At 33.5% G+C, this 16,486-nt stretch overlaps 1 pseudogene; it reads left to right on the top strand.

Moving 5' to 3' along the window:
- Positions 1-16,486, top strand: part of LOC139854248 (uncharacterized) — a 126,892-nt pseudogene that overhangs the window by 95,343 nt on the left and 15,063 nt on the right.

Raw genomic sequence — 16,486 nt, 5'->3', positions numbered from 1 at the left:
TCCAGGAAGTTTCACAATTCCATGTTTTCTGGGAAGTCTTATTTCAATAGAAGCATTGGCAGACTTAGGTGCTAGTATAAATTTAATGCCGTATTCACTATACACTAAACTAGACCTTGGAGAATTGAAACCAACAAGAATAAGCATACAACTAGCCGATAGATCAGTAAAATATCCTAGAGGGATAATGGAGAACATGCTAGTTAAAGTTGGTACTTTAGTATTTCCAGTAGATTTTGTTGTTCTGGACATGGAAGAAGATTCTCAAGTTCCTCTCATATTAGGAAGACCATTCTTAAACACGGCTAAAGCAATGATAGACGTGTTCGGTAAGAAACTTACCTTAAGTATAGAGGACGAGAGTGTTACCTTTTCAGTTGATAGAGCAATGCAACAACCGCAATCTGCAGATGATACATGTTATTATATTCAAACTATAGAATCACATGCAGAATTGTTAGAAGAATTTCCAGAATTACAAGGAACAGGAGAATGTTCTTTAGGAGAAGGAACTGAACCAATTGATGAAACTGAAATGTTATCTACACTTATGGCTAATGGATATGAACTAACAACAGAAGAAATTCAAATGCTAAAAGAAGAAGACAGATATCGATATAAATCATCGATAGAAGAACCTCCGACATCAGAGTTAAAGCCACTTCCAAACCATTTGGAATACGCTTATTTACATGGTGAATCTGAATTACCTGTAATAATATCGTCTTCTCTTACTGAAAATGAAAAATCTCAACTCATTTCTGTGCTAAAAGCCCATAAATCAGCTATTGCATGGAAGATTCATGATATTAAAGGAATAAATCCTTCGTATTGCACACATAAAATCCTTATGGAAGAAGGTCATCAAACGTATGTGCAACGCCAACGAAGACTAAATCCTAATATGCAAGATGTTGTTAAGAAAGAAATTATTAAACTGCTAGATGCAGGTTTAATTTATCCAATTTCTGATAGTTCATGGGTAAGCCCAGTTCAATGCGTGTCTAAGAAGGGTGGCATGACTGTCATCACAAATGAGAAAAATGAGCTTATTCCGACTAGGACTGTAACAAGATGGCGTGTATGTATTGATTATAGAAAATTAAATGACGCCACCAGAAAAGATCACTTTCCCTTACCTTTCATTGATCAAATGTTGGAAAGATTAGCCGGAAATAGTTACTATTGTTTTCTTGATGGTTTTTCCGGATATTTTCAAATTCCAATAGCACCCGAGGACCAAGAAAAAACCACGTTCACGTGCCCTTATGGTACTTTTGCATACAAACGCATGCCATTTGGACTTTGCAACGCCCCGGCAACCTTTCAAAGGTGCATGATGGCGATTTTTCATGACATGATAGAAGAATGCATGGAAGTTTTCATGGATGACTTTTCAGTCTTTGGTGATACATTTGAATCATGTCTAGTTAATCTTGAACGAATGCTTATTAGATGTGAACAATCAAATCTAGTTCTTAATTGGGAAAAATGCCATTTCATGGTTAAAGAAGGCATCGTTCTTGGACATAAAATTTCAAAGGAAGGAATTGAAGTGGATAGAGCTAAAGTAGATGTAATTGCTAAACTTCCACATCCCACCAATGTTAGAGGAGTTAGGAGTTTTCTAGGGCATGCCGGTTTTTACCGACGTTTCATAAAAGATTTTTCTAAAATTATCACTCCTATGAATAAACTCCTAGAAAAGGATGCTCCATTCATCTTTTCAGATGAATGTATCAAATCTTTTAATATTCTTAAAAAAAAACTCACTAATGCGCCGATTATGATAACTCCAAATTGGAATCTACCATTTGAACTTATGTGCGATGCAAGTGATTTTGCAATGGGAGCCGTTTTAGGACAAAGGATTGAAAAACGATTTCAACCTATATATTATGCTAGTAAGATGTTACAAGGAGCACAAACAAATTACACAACTACTGAAAAAGAACTCCTTGCTATTGTCTTTGCTTTTGACAAATTTCGTTCATATATCGTTCTAGCTAAAACGGTGGTCTATACCGACCATTCTGCTCTTAGATACCTATTTTCAAATCAAGATGCTAAACCATGATTAATCCGTTGGATCTTACTCTTACAAGAGTTTGATATTGAAATCCGAGATAAAAAGGGAGCAGAAAATCTCGCCGCTGATCATCTTTCTCGTCTTGAAAATCCCGAATTAGAAGTTCTAAATGAATCGGCCATACAAGACAACTTTCCTGATGAATATCTATTGAAGATAGATTATAATGAAATTCCATGGTTTGCAGACTATGCAAACTTTTTAGTATGTGGATTCCTTGAAAAAGGATTGTCGTACCAAAAACGAAAGAAATTCTTTAGTGATATAAAACACTATTTCTGGGAAGATCCACATTTGTTTAAAAGTTGTCCAGATAGAATAATACGCCGATGTGTATTCGGAGATGAAGCTAGTAAAATCTTAAACCATTGTCACACAGGACCAACAGGAGGGCATTATGGGCCTCAACTAACAGCAAGAAAAGTTTACGATGCTGGATTCTATTGGCCTACAATTTACAAAGACGCACACCTTCTTTGTAAATCCTGTGATGATTGTCAAATGGCCGGAAAAATAAGTCAACGTGATGAAATGCCACAAAATGTCATTCAAGTATGTGAAGTATTTGACATTTGGGGTATTGACTTTATGGGTCCATTTCCAAAAATCTCATAATAATCTCTATATTCTCGTAGCCATTGATTATGTATCTAAATGGGCGGAAGCACAAGCTCTCCCAACTAACGATGCACGAGTTGTAGTCAACTTTTTAAAACGTCTTTTTGCAAGGTTTGAAACACCGAAAGCTTTAATAAGTGATCGGGGTACTCATTTATGTAATAATCAACTTGAGAATGTTCTCAAAAGATATGGAGTAACTCATAAAATCTCCACTGCTTATCATCCACAGACAAGTGGAGAAGTTGAAAATACCAACCGAGCTTTAAAACGTATTCTAGAGAAAACCGTAGGATCAAATCCGAAGAAATGGTCCATTAAATTGGAGGATGCACTCTAGGCTTTTAGAACAGCCTACAAAACTCCAATTGGAACCACACCTTTTAAACTCGTTTACGGAAAAGCATGTCATCTTCCAGTAGAAATTGAACACAAAGCATTTTGGGCTTTGAAGACATGTAATCTTGATTTACATGAAGCTGGACGTCTACGATTAAGTCAACTAAACGAATTAAAAGAATTGAGACATGAAGCATACGAAAATTCGTTGATCTATAAAGAAAGAACGAAGAAATGACATGATAAAAGAATCAGAAGTTCAAAAGAATTTAAAGAAGGAGACAGAGTTCTTCTTTTCAATTCACGATTCAAGCTATTTCCTGGAAAATTGAAATCAAGATGGTCTGGACCATTCATAGTCAAAAGAGTTTTCCCGTACGGAACAGTAGAATTAATAAATTCAAATGGGATTGAATTTAAGGTTAATGGTCACAGAGTTAAACATTACATAGATAGTCCGATGGAAGTTGACAACGAAGTTAATCACAATTTCAACACCACAGCTAACTAAGTGTGGGGAGAATCAAGTCTTTTAAAGGATAATATGAATTTCTGTTAGAGTTAGATTTTCTGTTTTCGTGTAGTTCTCGAAAATGGAACCCGAATGGTCTTTCCCTAGCAGACCCTAAAGAACTAGTCTTCTCCCCCCATTCTAAATTTTTATTTTTTTTAGGTTTTACGAAATGAAGACTTCCTGTGAATTAAACCATGGTCTAATGCTACACGCTTTGATTACTAAACGGAATAATGACACCCTTCCAAGTGAAATAGTATCATTAATCAGAGGCAAATTAGACGAAGTAAGAAAAGAATCCAGATGCGAAAATAATAAGTTACAATTTGGTAAAGGAAAATCAAAATCCGCAGCGAAAAGAAGAGCACGACACCTTGAAAGATGTCACAAATGCGGAAAATGGTCACACGAAGGTAAATGTTCAAATAATCAAACCTATTCAAACACCGAATTTGTTACTTTATGCAGAGACGGCCCGTTTATATGTTTAGAAGAAAAATCGATAAATGCTCGAGGTTACGCCTATGTAGCTATGGAAAACCAATTAGTCCGACTATCTTATGAGTGGGCTAGAGCATATCACTAAGAAATCTCTTTCACAGCTAAGTTTGTACAGTTTTCATTTTTATTTTTATTTTTATTTTTAACCTTTTGATAATAAACGCTAATTTGTTCGCTATAAAGTATTAAATTGGTATTCGATAAAATTAGTTCTTGCGACCGAAATTATTGATATCATACAAAAATTTATTACATCACTGCAAAATTTAACGTTTATTCTTAAGGTATAAATATCTTTAATCAATCAACCAAAAATATTTCAAAAATTCGTCATGAGTTAAATTAGGTCATGGAACCAAAATTACTTTACCGAAAAGAGGGGCGCATATTTTTGATAATATTTGATTGATTAAAGTGGGATAAAAGCCAAAAAGATTTTTAATTTTATTTTTACCATGTTTTTAAAATTAATATATAAATATTAAATTAATATTGTGAATTTTTTTTAAAATCAATATATTTAAGTTTATAAATATTTGAAAATTTTAATATCTTTAATATAAGTTTGTATGTATAAAAACAAAAATATAATATAAGTTTGGTGTGAATTTTTAATTATTAATATGAATTTTCAATTTTATGCATTTTAAATTTAAGTTTGGTGTGAATTTAATAACAAAAATTTACTTTATTTCGCTAAGTTAAAAATATGATTTTTAAAATTCGTTGTGAGTTGAAGACTAGGTCGTAGAACCGAAATTTCTTTACCCGAGGGAGGGACGAGAACTTTTATTATCATTATTTTTAACCTTATTGAATTAAAGTATGCCAAAAACATAAAAAAAAAAAAAAAAAAAAAATCTTTGCTTTTAAATCAACTCTTTGAAATGCCGAGCCAATCAGGGAATTACTTACTCAAAGGTATGGTAATTCTACTTTTAGTGATTGGGTACATTTATTCAACATGCGTAGACCTGTATATAGAGAATGGTGTATAGAGTTATTGTGTACTATTAAAATAAATGATCGGGTAGATACTTTAACCGATCGTAGTTTTATTAGATTTTTATTAGGAGGGGAGATGCGCCATATGTCCTTACTAGACATGGCTCGGGCTTTAGGTATATATACGCCCGAGGAGCTAGCATCTTATGATTGCCAGAGGTTAATAGTTTATGGTAGGAGGGTGGATGAGAATTTTGATACAAATGACGTATGGAGTAGGATGACTAGCCATCGCCGATTTCAGGGGGGATTATACTCTTATCTTGATATTAATAGAGCTAAATTAAGAGTAATCCATAGGTTTTTAGCTAATTCGATTACACAACGAGGTAAAAATAAGGAAAAGGTAAATGAACAGGATTTGTTTTACCACATGTGTATTCGAGACCCACATATCGCTGTAAGTATACCTTTTTGTGTGGGTTATTATTTATTGACTATGGTTAGGGGTATGAGGCGTGGTAGCATAATAGGAGGTGGTATATTTATTACTTTAATTGCTGAATATCTCGGTGTGGATAGAAGTCGGGGGGAATATTAATGGCAGAACCAGAACCCCGCGATAGAATAGATTTGCGTGTTTATCATGGTGCTAAGGTCTTAAAGAAACGAAACAACGCGGCAGCACGTTATGATGGCAGGCATCCACAGGTTGAGAGAGATCAACCGCAAGGTCAACCGGGAGGGGGTAATCCAATGACGGAAATGCAAATTTTTATGTCTCGACACGAGTATGAAATGGCTAGACAAAAAGCATTTCAAGATTGGTAGTATCATCAAAGCCAAATCATAAGTCATTGTACACACGTAGGTAGAGACTACATTCCTACCGTTATGCTCGAATTTGCTCCTTGGACTTTAGAGAGCCGACCACCATATCCTACATATGACCCGGCCCAAGCATTTTACAGCATCTATGGATACGCTTGGGACCCATATTGGAACCATCCTCCTCATCCGTAATTTTCTTATTTTATATTTTTGTTTATTTTATTGTAATGTTACTAATTCTTAATTTTCTTATTTTTTATTTCTTATTTTATTATTATAATAGCTTTTATAATTTTCTAACTTTATTAGATTTTAATAATTTTTGAATGTGGTGTGAAAACCCAACTTCAAAAATATGTATATATGTGTTTGTATTTTATCTCATGTACAAAACAGGGTAAAACAGCGCATTTTCAAAGACTGGCATTAAGTTCAGCAAAAGCTACTACTTTTGACGAAAAAAAAATGAAAAACAAATGTGATGTACCAACAGACGGAATGACCAAATGATGTGCACCATTTATCATTCAGCAAACAAACGCCAATATGTTTGGAAACTTTGGTAAAATTTAATCATTTTTCTACGCTAATCACCCTCAATAATTTAAATTGTTACTTATTTCTTGCAAATGAGGGCATTGCAAGATCTTAAATGTGGGAAGGGGTTAAATTCTTTCGGATTTAAAAAAAAAAAAATTTGATTTAAACACTTGGTTACCATTAAAAATACTAGTAACGCAGTAGTTGTATTAGAATCTAGTGCTCTCTGATAGTAAAGAACAGCCCTAGTCTTATATACTGACTACCCAATTCTAGTAAAATTTTTCAAAATTTTCAAATAAATGAATTCAAAATCATGTTTATACATATTTATGAACAATAAAACTAGGTGTTAACACTGAAATTATTGTTACCTCGGAAAGGACATAAATTGAGAAACAAACTAAAATGTTAGAATTCATTTAAAATGGAATAGAGGACAATAAAAAGGCAAATAAAAGAAAATAAAAGTCAAGTGTGGGAAAATTTATCAAAGTTATTTAAAACATATATCACATATTTTTGTACAAATAACTGAAGATACTTTTGCTTTGGACTAATCTAAAAAAAGTTTTACCCGATTTACTGTAAGAGAGATGGATCTACACGATGAATCAATTCCATCATTTAAAGGAAGTAAAGTCTTCCGAAAAAGAAATGCGCTTCTTGATTTAGGTCATGAAGTTGTCGTCCAGACCAGCTGTAGGTTGACGAAAAATCTAGAAAAGTCATCTCTAAAATCAGCAGGAAATCCACGGACCTCAGCATCAAACAGGGTCGCCAAGTGGTCAGACTTATCCTAACCATGAGAGGATCTGTCTTGTAAAATGGGGAGGACGTGATAATGCTAAAAACGAACATATATTTCATAGCATTATTCCTCAAGAAAGACAAGCTTTTAGTTGCAATTGTTCTATTTACAAGTGATATTCGTTTAAATAATAAAAGGTGAAGACAAAAGGAAGATTCGACGAATTGAAGACGCAAACGACCAAAAAGCTCAAAAGTACAAAATACAATCAATGAGGTTCCAATTATTGATAAGAAACGTCTCAAAATTACAAGAATACAAGATTCAAAACGCAAAGTACAAGATATTAAATTATTCGCAAGGACGTTCGAAAATCCGGAACCGGGACCAGAGTCAACTCTCAACGCTCGACGCAACGGACTAAAAATTACAAGTCAACTATGCATATGAATATAATATAATATATAATTAATTCTTAATATTAATATATATATATTATATTTAAATAAACGTCGGCAGAAGAAAACAACCAAATTTGGCTCTCCCCAGCTGGCCATGCGATCGCATGGCCTTGAAGGGTAAAGCTCATGCGATCGCATGAGCATATTTTCTAGATCACAGGCCTATAAAAATCGAGCTTTGGTGTAACACAAAACACATAGTTTTCCTTCTTCATCATACATAAATTATATATATATATATTTATATTTTAATTTTAATTTTAATTTTAATTTCTAATAATAAGGGTATGTTAGCGAATATTGTAAGGGTGTAAGTTGCAATTCTGTCCGTGTAACGCTACGCTATTTTTAATCATTGTAAGTTATGTTCAACCTTTTTAATTTAATGTCTCGTAGCTAAGTTATTATTATGCTTATTTAAAACGAAGTAATCATGATGTTGGACTAATTACTAAAATTGGGTAATTGGGCTTTGTACCATAATTGGGGTTTGGACAAAAGAACGACACTTGTGGAAATTAGACTATGGGCTATTAATGGGCTTTATATTTGTTTAACTAAATGATAGTTCGTTAATTTTAATATAAAGATTTACAATTGGGCGTCCCTATAAATAACCATATACACTCGATCGGACACGATGGGCGGGGTATTTATATGTACAAATAATCGTTCATTTAACCGGACACGAGAATGAATTAATAGTCTATGGAATTATTAAAACAGGGGTGAAATTATGTACAAGGACACTTGGCATAATTGATAACAAAGTATTAAAACCTTGGGTTACACTCAGTCGACATCCTGGTGTAATTATTAAACAAAGTATTAAAATCTTGTTACAGTTTAAGTCCCCAATTAGTTGGAATATTTAACTTCGGGTATAAGGATAATTTGACGAGGATACTCGCACTTTATATTTATGACTGATGGACTGTTATGGACAAAAACCAGACGGACATATTAAATAATCCAGGACAAAGGACAATTAACCCATGGGCATAAAACTAAAATCAACACGTCAAACATCATGATTACGGAAGTTTAAATAAGCATAATTCTTTTATTTCATATTTAATTTCCTTTATTTTATATTTAATTGCACTTCTAATTATCGCACTTTATTTCATTGTTATTGTATTTAATTGCACTTTTAATTATCGTACTTTTTAATTATCGCACTTTTATTTATCGCAATTTCATTATCGTTATTTACTTTACGATTTAAATTAAGTCTTGAATTTATTTTTAATATTTTACATTTAGGTTTTAACTGCGACTAAAGTTTTAAAATCGACAAACCGGTCATTAAACGGTAAAAACCCCCCTTTAAAATAATAATATTACTTTTATATATATTTGTATTTTTATAAATTAAACTAATATAGCGTTAAGCTTTGATTAAAAGATTTTTCCCTGTGGAACGAACCGGACTTACTAAAAACTACACTACTGTATGATTAGGTACACTGCCTATAAGTGTTGTAGCAAGGTTTAAGTATATCCATTCTCTAAATAAATAAATATCTTGTGTAAAATTGTATCGTATTTAATAGTATTTCCTAGTAAAATATAAGCTATTTCATATACACCTCGCATAAACATCAAGTATTTTTGGCGCCGCTGCCGGGGACTGATCTAGCTTAAAAGCCGGAGGCGCAACGCTAATATATAAAAAAAAAAGATTTTTCTTTTTAGTTTACTTTTATAAAAAAATACGCTTTTGTAAAAATACGTTTTAAATATTCAAAAATATAAAAAGAAAAACAAAAATATAAATATTTTTAAGAGTTTGGTAAATATTTAAGTTTTATAAAGTTTCTTTATTTCTATTTTTTAGTTTGTAAAAATATAAGTTTTATTTAATTTATAAATATATTTTACAGCAAAAACAAAAAATAAAAAAAATATATTAAAACTCGAGTCCGGTACTGTAGCAGCCCACTCTGTGGCCCGAAACCCTAGCCCATGCGATCGCATGGCCGGGTAGCTTCGGACTCACGCGATCACATGAGCCCGTCTGACACGCCACAGTTGACTGCAGCCTGCATTAATTACGGATTATAATTATTATTATTATATTTAAACCCTAATTAGGGTTATATATTATATAATTTAATTTAGTGTTATTTATTTAATTTGTATTTTTAGTTTAATTAGTTTATTTAAATTGTAAAATTAATAGTTTTATTAAATAAATAATATAATATTTTTATAAAAATTGTAATTTTTACAACTTTTAGTATATTTTTATATTTTGTCCCTTTTTAATTGTTTTAGCGTAATATTTGTATTTTTCGCTCGTATTTAGTTATTAATTCATAGTTTTTGCCATAGTTATTTTTTTTTTAATTTAGATTTTTAGGATTTGCCGTAAAATCCCTTAAGTGTTTTTTCTTTAGACTAAGATTAAAGTGCTTTAGAATTTTGCGACGTCTTTTTAAGTTTTAGTACCTTTTTAAGATATTGCCATTTGGGATATAGTTTTTCTTGTAAGCTTTAATATTTTTAGACACCTTTTACCTATGTATCAATTATCATTCCAATTAGTAATCTCAATTTGCGATTATAATTTTAAGTTAGTGGTAGTAATAAGGTTGGGTTAGTCGAGTGTTTTAAAGTTTTATAAGTCACTCTTTTTATTTCTTATTTTTCGACACCTTTTATTTTTCAACCCTTTTCTTTTTCAACGCGCTCTTTTTCTTTCTTATTTCTCGCTATTCTAGTTTTTAGGACTTAGAATTTTCTCTACTTCTTATCTAAATTTCTTAAAATTACGAAAATTTATTTTAAGTGGTTAAATTGATAGACATCAAAATTTTCTGGTTCGTAGTAATAGTTGGATTTGTACGTAGACCGGGTTATTGGAGCCAAACAGTCCTCAATTATATTGAGACCAAACGAATCCTGCCCCTCTGCTGCATCTTTTGGCTATTCGAAACGTGGGCAAAATCAGAAAAGTCTATTAATTGGATAACTTATATAATTTTTCTTTCCTTTTAAAAAACTAATAGGATATTCAGTGAATGCACCGAGCAAGACGTTCACCACCTTTTGTACGTTCACCACCTGTAACTAGATCAAGACATTTAGCTATTATTACCGCCGTTGATTTTTCTTTAGAATCGTCATCCAGTCGACCAAGTACTCCAATTCAAATTTCCGATAATCCATTTTTTGAACCCGACCTCACAATTGAGAATCCGGAGAATATTCAGGGACAATTCATAGATCCTGAACCATTAATTTTTCCTCCGGAAACACCAATCATTCAAACAGAGATTGTTGAGGAACGAACCATTAAATCAGAATCCTCTAGTGATTCAGATTCAACAAATTCAATTATGGAAGTAAAGAACCTTTAAGTATGGAAGACCGAATGAGAGCTAAACGCACTGGCCAAGGTCACGCAATTACTCATCCAGACATTAATGCGCCAGATTATGAAATCAAAGGACAAATTCTACATATGGTGACTAATCAATGCCAATTTAGTGGTGCGCCGAAGGAAGATCCAAACGAACATCTTCGTACCTTTAATAGGATCTGCACACTATTTAAAATAAGAGAAGTTGAGGATGAACAGATATATCTCATGTTATTTCCCTGGACTTTAAAGGGAGAAGCCAAAGATTGGTTAGAATCGTTACCTGAAGGGGCGATTGATACCTGGGATGTTTTAGTTGAAAAATTTCTTAGACAATTCTTTCCGGCATCTAAAGCTGTAAGACTTCAAGGAGAAATTGTTACGTTCACACAGAAGCCAAATGAAACTCTATATGAGGCGTGGACTAGATTTGGAAAGTTATTAAGAGGATGTCCGCAACATGGTTTAGACACCTGTCAAATAGTACAAATATTCTACCAAGGATGCGACATCACTACAAGGAAAGACATCGATATAGCAGCTGGTGGTTCTATTATGAAGAAAACCGAAACTGATGCTTACAAAATTATTGATAACACTGCTTCCCACTCACATGAGTGGCACCAAGAAAAAGATATCGTTAGATCATCTAAAGCAGCTAGAGCCGATTCTAGCCATGACTTAGATTCCATTTCCGCAAAGATAGATGCTGTCGAGAGACGAATGGAAAAGATGACTAAAGATATTCACTCAATACGAATTAGTTGTGAGCAGTGTGGAGGACCACATTTGACAAAAGATTGTCTCAGTATTGAATTAACAATGGAACAAAGAGAGAATATTTCATACATAAACCAAAGGCCTGGTAATAATTATCAGAATAATTATCAACCGCCAAGACCGATTGACAATCAAAATTAGAATTATAACCGAAATATTCCATACAACAACCAACAAGGTCCTAGTAATCAACAAGTATCCAATAATACTTACAATCAGCAAAGACCTAATTTTCAAAACAAACCACCACAAACCGATGATAAAAAGCCGAATTTAGAAGATATGATAACAAAGCTAGTTGAAACTCAAACGCAGTTTTTCACATCTCAAAAACAAACTAATGAACAAAATGCTCAAGCATTTAGAAATCAACAAGCTTCTATTCAAAACTTGAAACAAGAAGTAAGTAACCTAGCAAGGTTAATAGGTGAAAGAAAACCGGGAAGTTTACCTAGTGATACAAATGCTAACCCCCGGAATGAAATAGCTAAAGCCATTACCACAAGAAGTGGTACAACACTTAAACCACCTGAAATACCTGTAACTTTTGATGAAGCTATTCCTACTCCACAAGAACCACAACCTGATCAAGATAAGGAAAAAGAACCGGTAGTTGAAAAGGTTAATGAAGATAACACAGTTAAGGCTAAACCTTATGTTAAACTATACCAACCACCACTTCCTTACCCGAGTAAAATGAAAAAAGAAAAACTTGAAGCCGAGCAATCCAAATTCTTGGATATGTTTAAACAGATAAATGTAAATCTTCCTTTCATTGATGTGATTTCAGGAATGCCTAGATATGCTAAATTCTTGAAAGATCTAATCACGAATAGAAAGAAAATGGAAGAACTCTCGGCTGTTACTATGAATGCTAATTGTTCTGCAGTACTGTTGAATAAGATACCAGAAAAATTATCTGATCCAGGAAGTTTCACAATTCCATATTTTCTGGGTAGTCTTAGTTCAATAGAAGCATTAGCAGACTTAGGTGCTAGTATAAATTTAATGCCGTATTCACTATACGCTAAACTAGACCTTGGAGAATTGAAACCAACAAGAATAAGCATACAACTAGCCGATCGATCAATAAAATATCCTAGAGGGATAATGGAGAACATGCTAGTTAAAGTTGGTACTTTAGTATTTCCAGTAGATTTTGTTGTTCTGGACATGGAAGAAGATTCTCAAGTTCCTCTCATATTAGGAAGACCATTCTTAAACACGGCTAAAGCAATGATAGACGTGTTTGGTAAGAAACTGACCCTAAGTATAGAGGACGAGAGTGTTACCTTTTCAGTTGATAGAGCAATGCAACAACCGCAATCTGCAGATGATACATGTTATTATATTCAAACTATAGATTCACATGCAAAATTGTTAGAAGAATTTCCAGAATTACAAGGAACAGGAGAATGTTCTTTAGGAGAAGGAACTGAAAAAATTGATGAAGCTGAAATCTTAGCTACACTAATGGCTAATGGATATGAACCAACAACAGAAGAAATTCAAATGCTAAAAGAAGAAGACAGATATCGATATAAATCATCGATAGAAGAACCTCCGACATTAGAGTTAAAGCCACTTCCAAACCATTTGGAATACGCTTATTTACATGGTGAATCTGAATTACCTGTAATAATATCGTCTTCTCTTACTAAAAATGAGAAATCACAACTCATTTCTGTGTTGAAAGCTCATAAACCAGCCATTGCATGGAAGATTCATGACATTAAAGGAATAAGTCCTTCGTATTGCACACATAAAATCCTTATGGAAGAAGGTCATAAAACGTATGTGCAACGCCAACGAAGACTAAATCCTAATATGCAAGATGTAGTTAAAAAAGAAATTATTAAACTGCTAGATGCAGGTTTAATTTATACAATTTCTGATAGTCCATGGGTAAGCCCCGTTCAATGTGTGCCTAAGAAGGGTGGCATGACTGTCATCACAAATGAGAAAAATGAGCTTATTCCTACTAGGACAGGATGGCGTGTGTGTATTGATTATAGAAAATTAAATGACGCTACCAGAAAAGATCACTTTCCCTTACCTTTTATTGATCAAATGTTGGAAAGATTAGCCGGAAACAGTTACTATTGTTTTCTTGATGGATTTTCTGGATATTTTCAAATTCCAATAGCACCCGAAGATTAAGAGAAAACCACGTTCACGTGCCCTTATGGTACTTTTGCTTACAAACGCATGCCATTTGGACTTTGCAACGCCCCTGCAACCTTTCAAAGGTGCATGATGGCGATTTTTCACGACATGATAGAAGAATGCATGGAAGTTTTCATGGATGACTTTTCAGTCTTCGGTGATACATTTGAATCATGTCTAGTTAATCTGGAACGAATGCTTATTATATGCGAACAATCAAATCTAGTACTTAATTGGGAGAAATGCCATTTCATGGTTAAAGAAGGCATTGTTCTTGGACATAAAATTTCAAAAGAAGGAATTGAAGTGGATAGAGCTAAAGTAGATGTAATTGCTAAACTTCCACATCCCACCAATGTTAGAGGAGTTAGGAGTTTTTTAGGGCATGCCGGTTTTTACCGACGTTTCATAAAAGATTTTTCTAAAATTGCCACTCCTATGAATAAACTCCTAGAAAAGGATGCTCCGTTCATCTTTTCAGATGAATGTATCAAATCTTTTAATATTCTTAAAGAGAAACTCACTAATGCGCCGATCATGATAACACCAAATTGGAATCTACCGTTTGAACTTATGTGCGATGCAAGTGATTTTGCAATGGGAGCCGTTTTAGGACAAAGGATTGAAAAACGATTTCAACCTATATATTATGCTAGTAAGACATTACAAGGAGCACAAACGAATTACACAACTACTGAAAAAGAAGTCCTTGCTATTGTCTTTGCTTTTGACAAATTTCGTTCATATCTCGTTCTAGCAAAAACCGTGGTCTATACCGACCATTCTGCTCTTAGATACCTATTTTAGAAACAAGATGCCAAACCAAGATTAATCCATTGGATCTTACTCTTACAAGAGTTCGATATTGAAATCCGAGATAAAAGAGGAGCAGAAAATCTCGCCGCTGATCATCTTTCTCGTCTTGAAAATCCCGAATTAGAAGTTCTAAATGAATCGGCCATACAAGACAACTTTCTTGATGAATATCTATTGAAAATAGATTATAATGAAATTCCATGGTTTGCAGACTATGCAAACTACTTAGTATGTGGATTCCTTGAAAAAGGATTATCGTACCAAAAACGAAAGAAATTCGTTAGTGATATAAAACACTATTTCTGGGAAGATTCACATCTGTTTAAAAGTTGTCCAGATGGAATAATACGCCGATGTGTATTCTGAGATGAAGCTAGTAAAATTTTAAACCATTATCACACAGGACCAACAGGAGGGCATTATGGGCCTCAACTAACAGCAAGAAAAGTTTATGATGCTGGATTCTATTGGCCTATAATTTACAAAGACGCACACCTTCTTTGCAAATCCTGTGATGCTTGTCAAAGGGCCGGAAAAATAAGTCAACGTGATGAAATGCCACAAAATGTCATTCAAGTATGTGAAGTATTTGACATTTGGGGTATTGACTTTATGGGTCCATTTCCAAAATCTCATAATAATCTATATATTCTCGTAGCCATTGATTATGTATCTAAATGGGCGGAAGCACAAGCTCTCCCAACTAACGATGCACGAGTTGTAGTCAATTTTTTAAAATGTCTTTTTGCAAGGTTTGGAACACCGAAAGCTTTAATAAGTGATCGGGGTACTCATTTCTGTAACAATCAACTTGAGAAAGTTCTCAAAAGATATGGAGTAACTCATAAAATCTCCACCGCATATCATCCACAAACAAGTGGACAAGTTGAAAATACCAACCAAGCTTTAAAACGTATTCTAGAGAAAACCGTAGGATCAAATCCGAAGGAATGGTCCATTAAATTGGAGGATGCACTCTGGGCTTTTAGAACAGCCTACAAAACTCCAATTGGAACCACACCTTTTAGACTCGTTTATGGAAAAGCATGTCATCTTCCAGTAGAAATTGAACACAAAGCATTTTGGGCTTTGAAGACATGTAATCTTGATTTACAAGAAGTTGGACGTCTACGGTTAGTTCAACTAAACGAATTAGAAGAATTAAGACATGAAGCATACGAAAATTCGTTAATCTATAAGGAAAGAACGAAGAAATGGCATGATAAAAGAATCAGAAGTTCAAAAGAATTCAAAGAAGGAGACAGAGTTCTTCTTTTCAATTCATGATTCAAGCTATTTCCTGGAAAATTAAAATCAAGATGGTCTGGACCATTCATAGTCAAAAGAGTTTTTCCATACGGAACGATAGAATTAATAAATTCAAATGGAATTGAATTTAAAGTTAATGGTCACAGAGTTAAACATTACATAGATAGTCCAATGGAAGTTGACAATGAAGTTAATCACAATTTCGATACCACAGCTAACTAAGTGTGGGGAGAATCAAGTCTTTAAAGGATATTATGTATTTCTGTTAGAGTTAGATTGTCTGTTTTCATGTAGTTCTCGAAAATGGAACCCGAATGGTCTTTCCCTAGCAGACCCTAAAGAACTAGTCTTTTCCCCCCATTCTGAATTTTTATTTTTTTTAGGTTTTTACGAAATGAAGACTTCCTGTGAACTAAACCATGGTCTAATGCTACACGCTTTGATCACTAAACGTAATAATGACACACTTCCGAGTGAAATAGTATCAGTAATCAGAGAA

This window comes from Rutidosis leptorrhynchoides, chromosome 6 (genome assembly GCF_046630445.1).
Source record: "Rutidosis leptorrhynchoides isolate AG116_Rl617_1_P2 chromosome 6, CSIRO_AGI_Rlap_v1, whole genome shotgun sequence".
Classification (NCBI taxonomy): domain Eukaryota; kingdom Viridiplantae; phylum Streptophyta; class Magnoliopsida; order Asterales; family Asteraceae; genus Rutidosis; species Rutidosis leptorrhynchoides.
The sequence above is the reverse complement of the archived record's forward strand: the minus strand, read 5'-3'. Positions and strand labels throughout refer to the sequence as shown.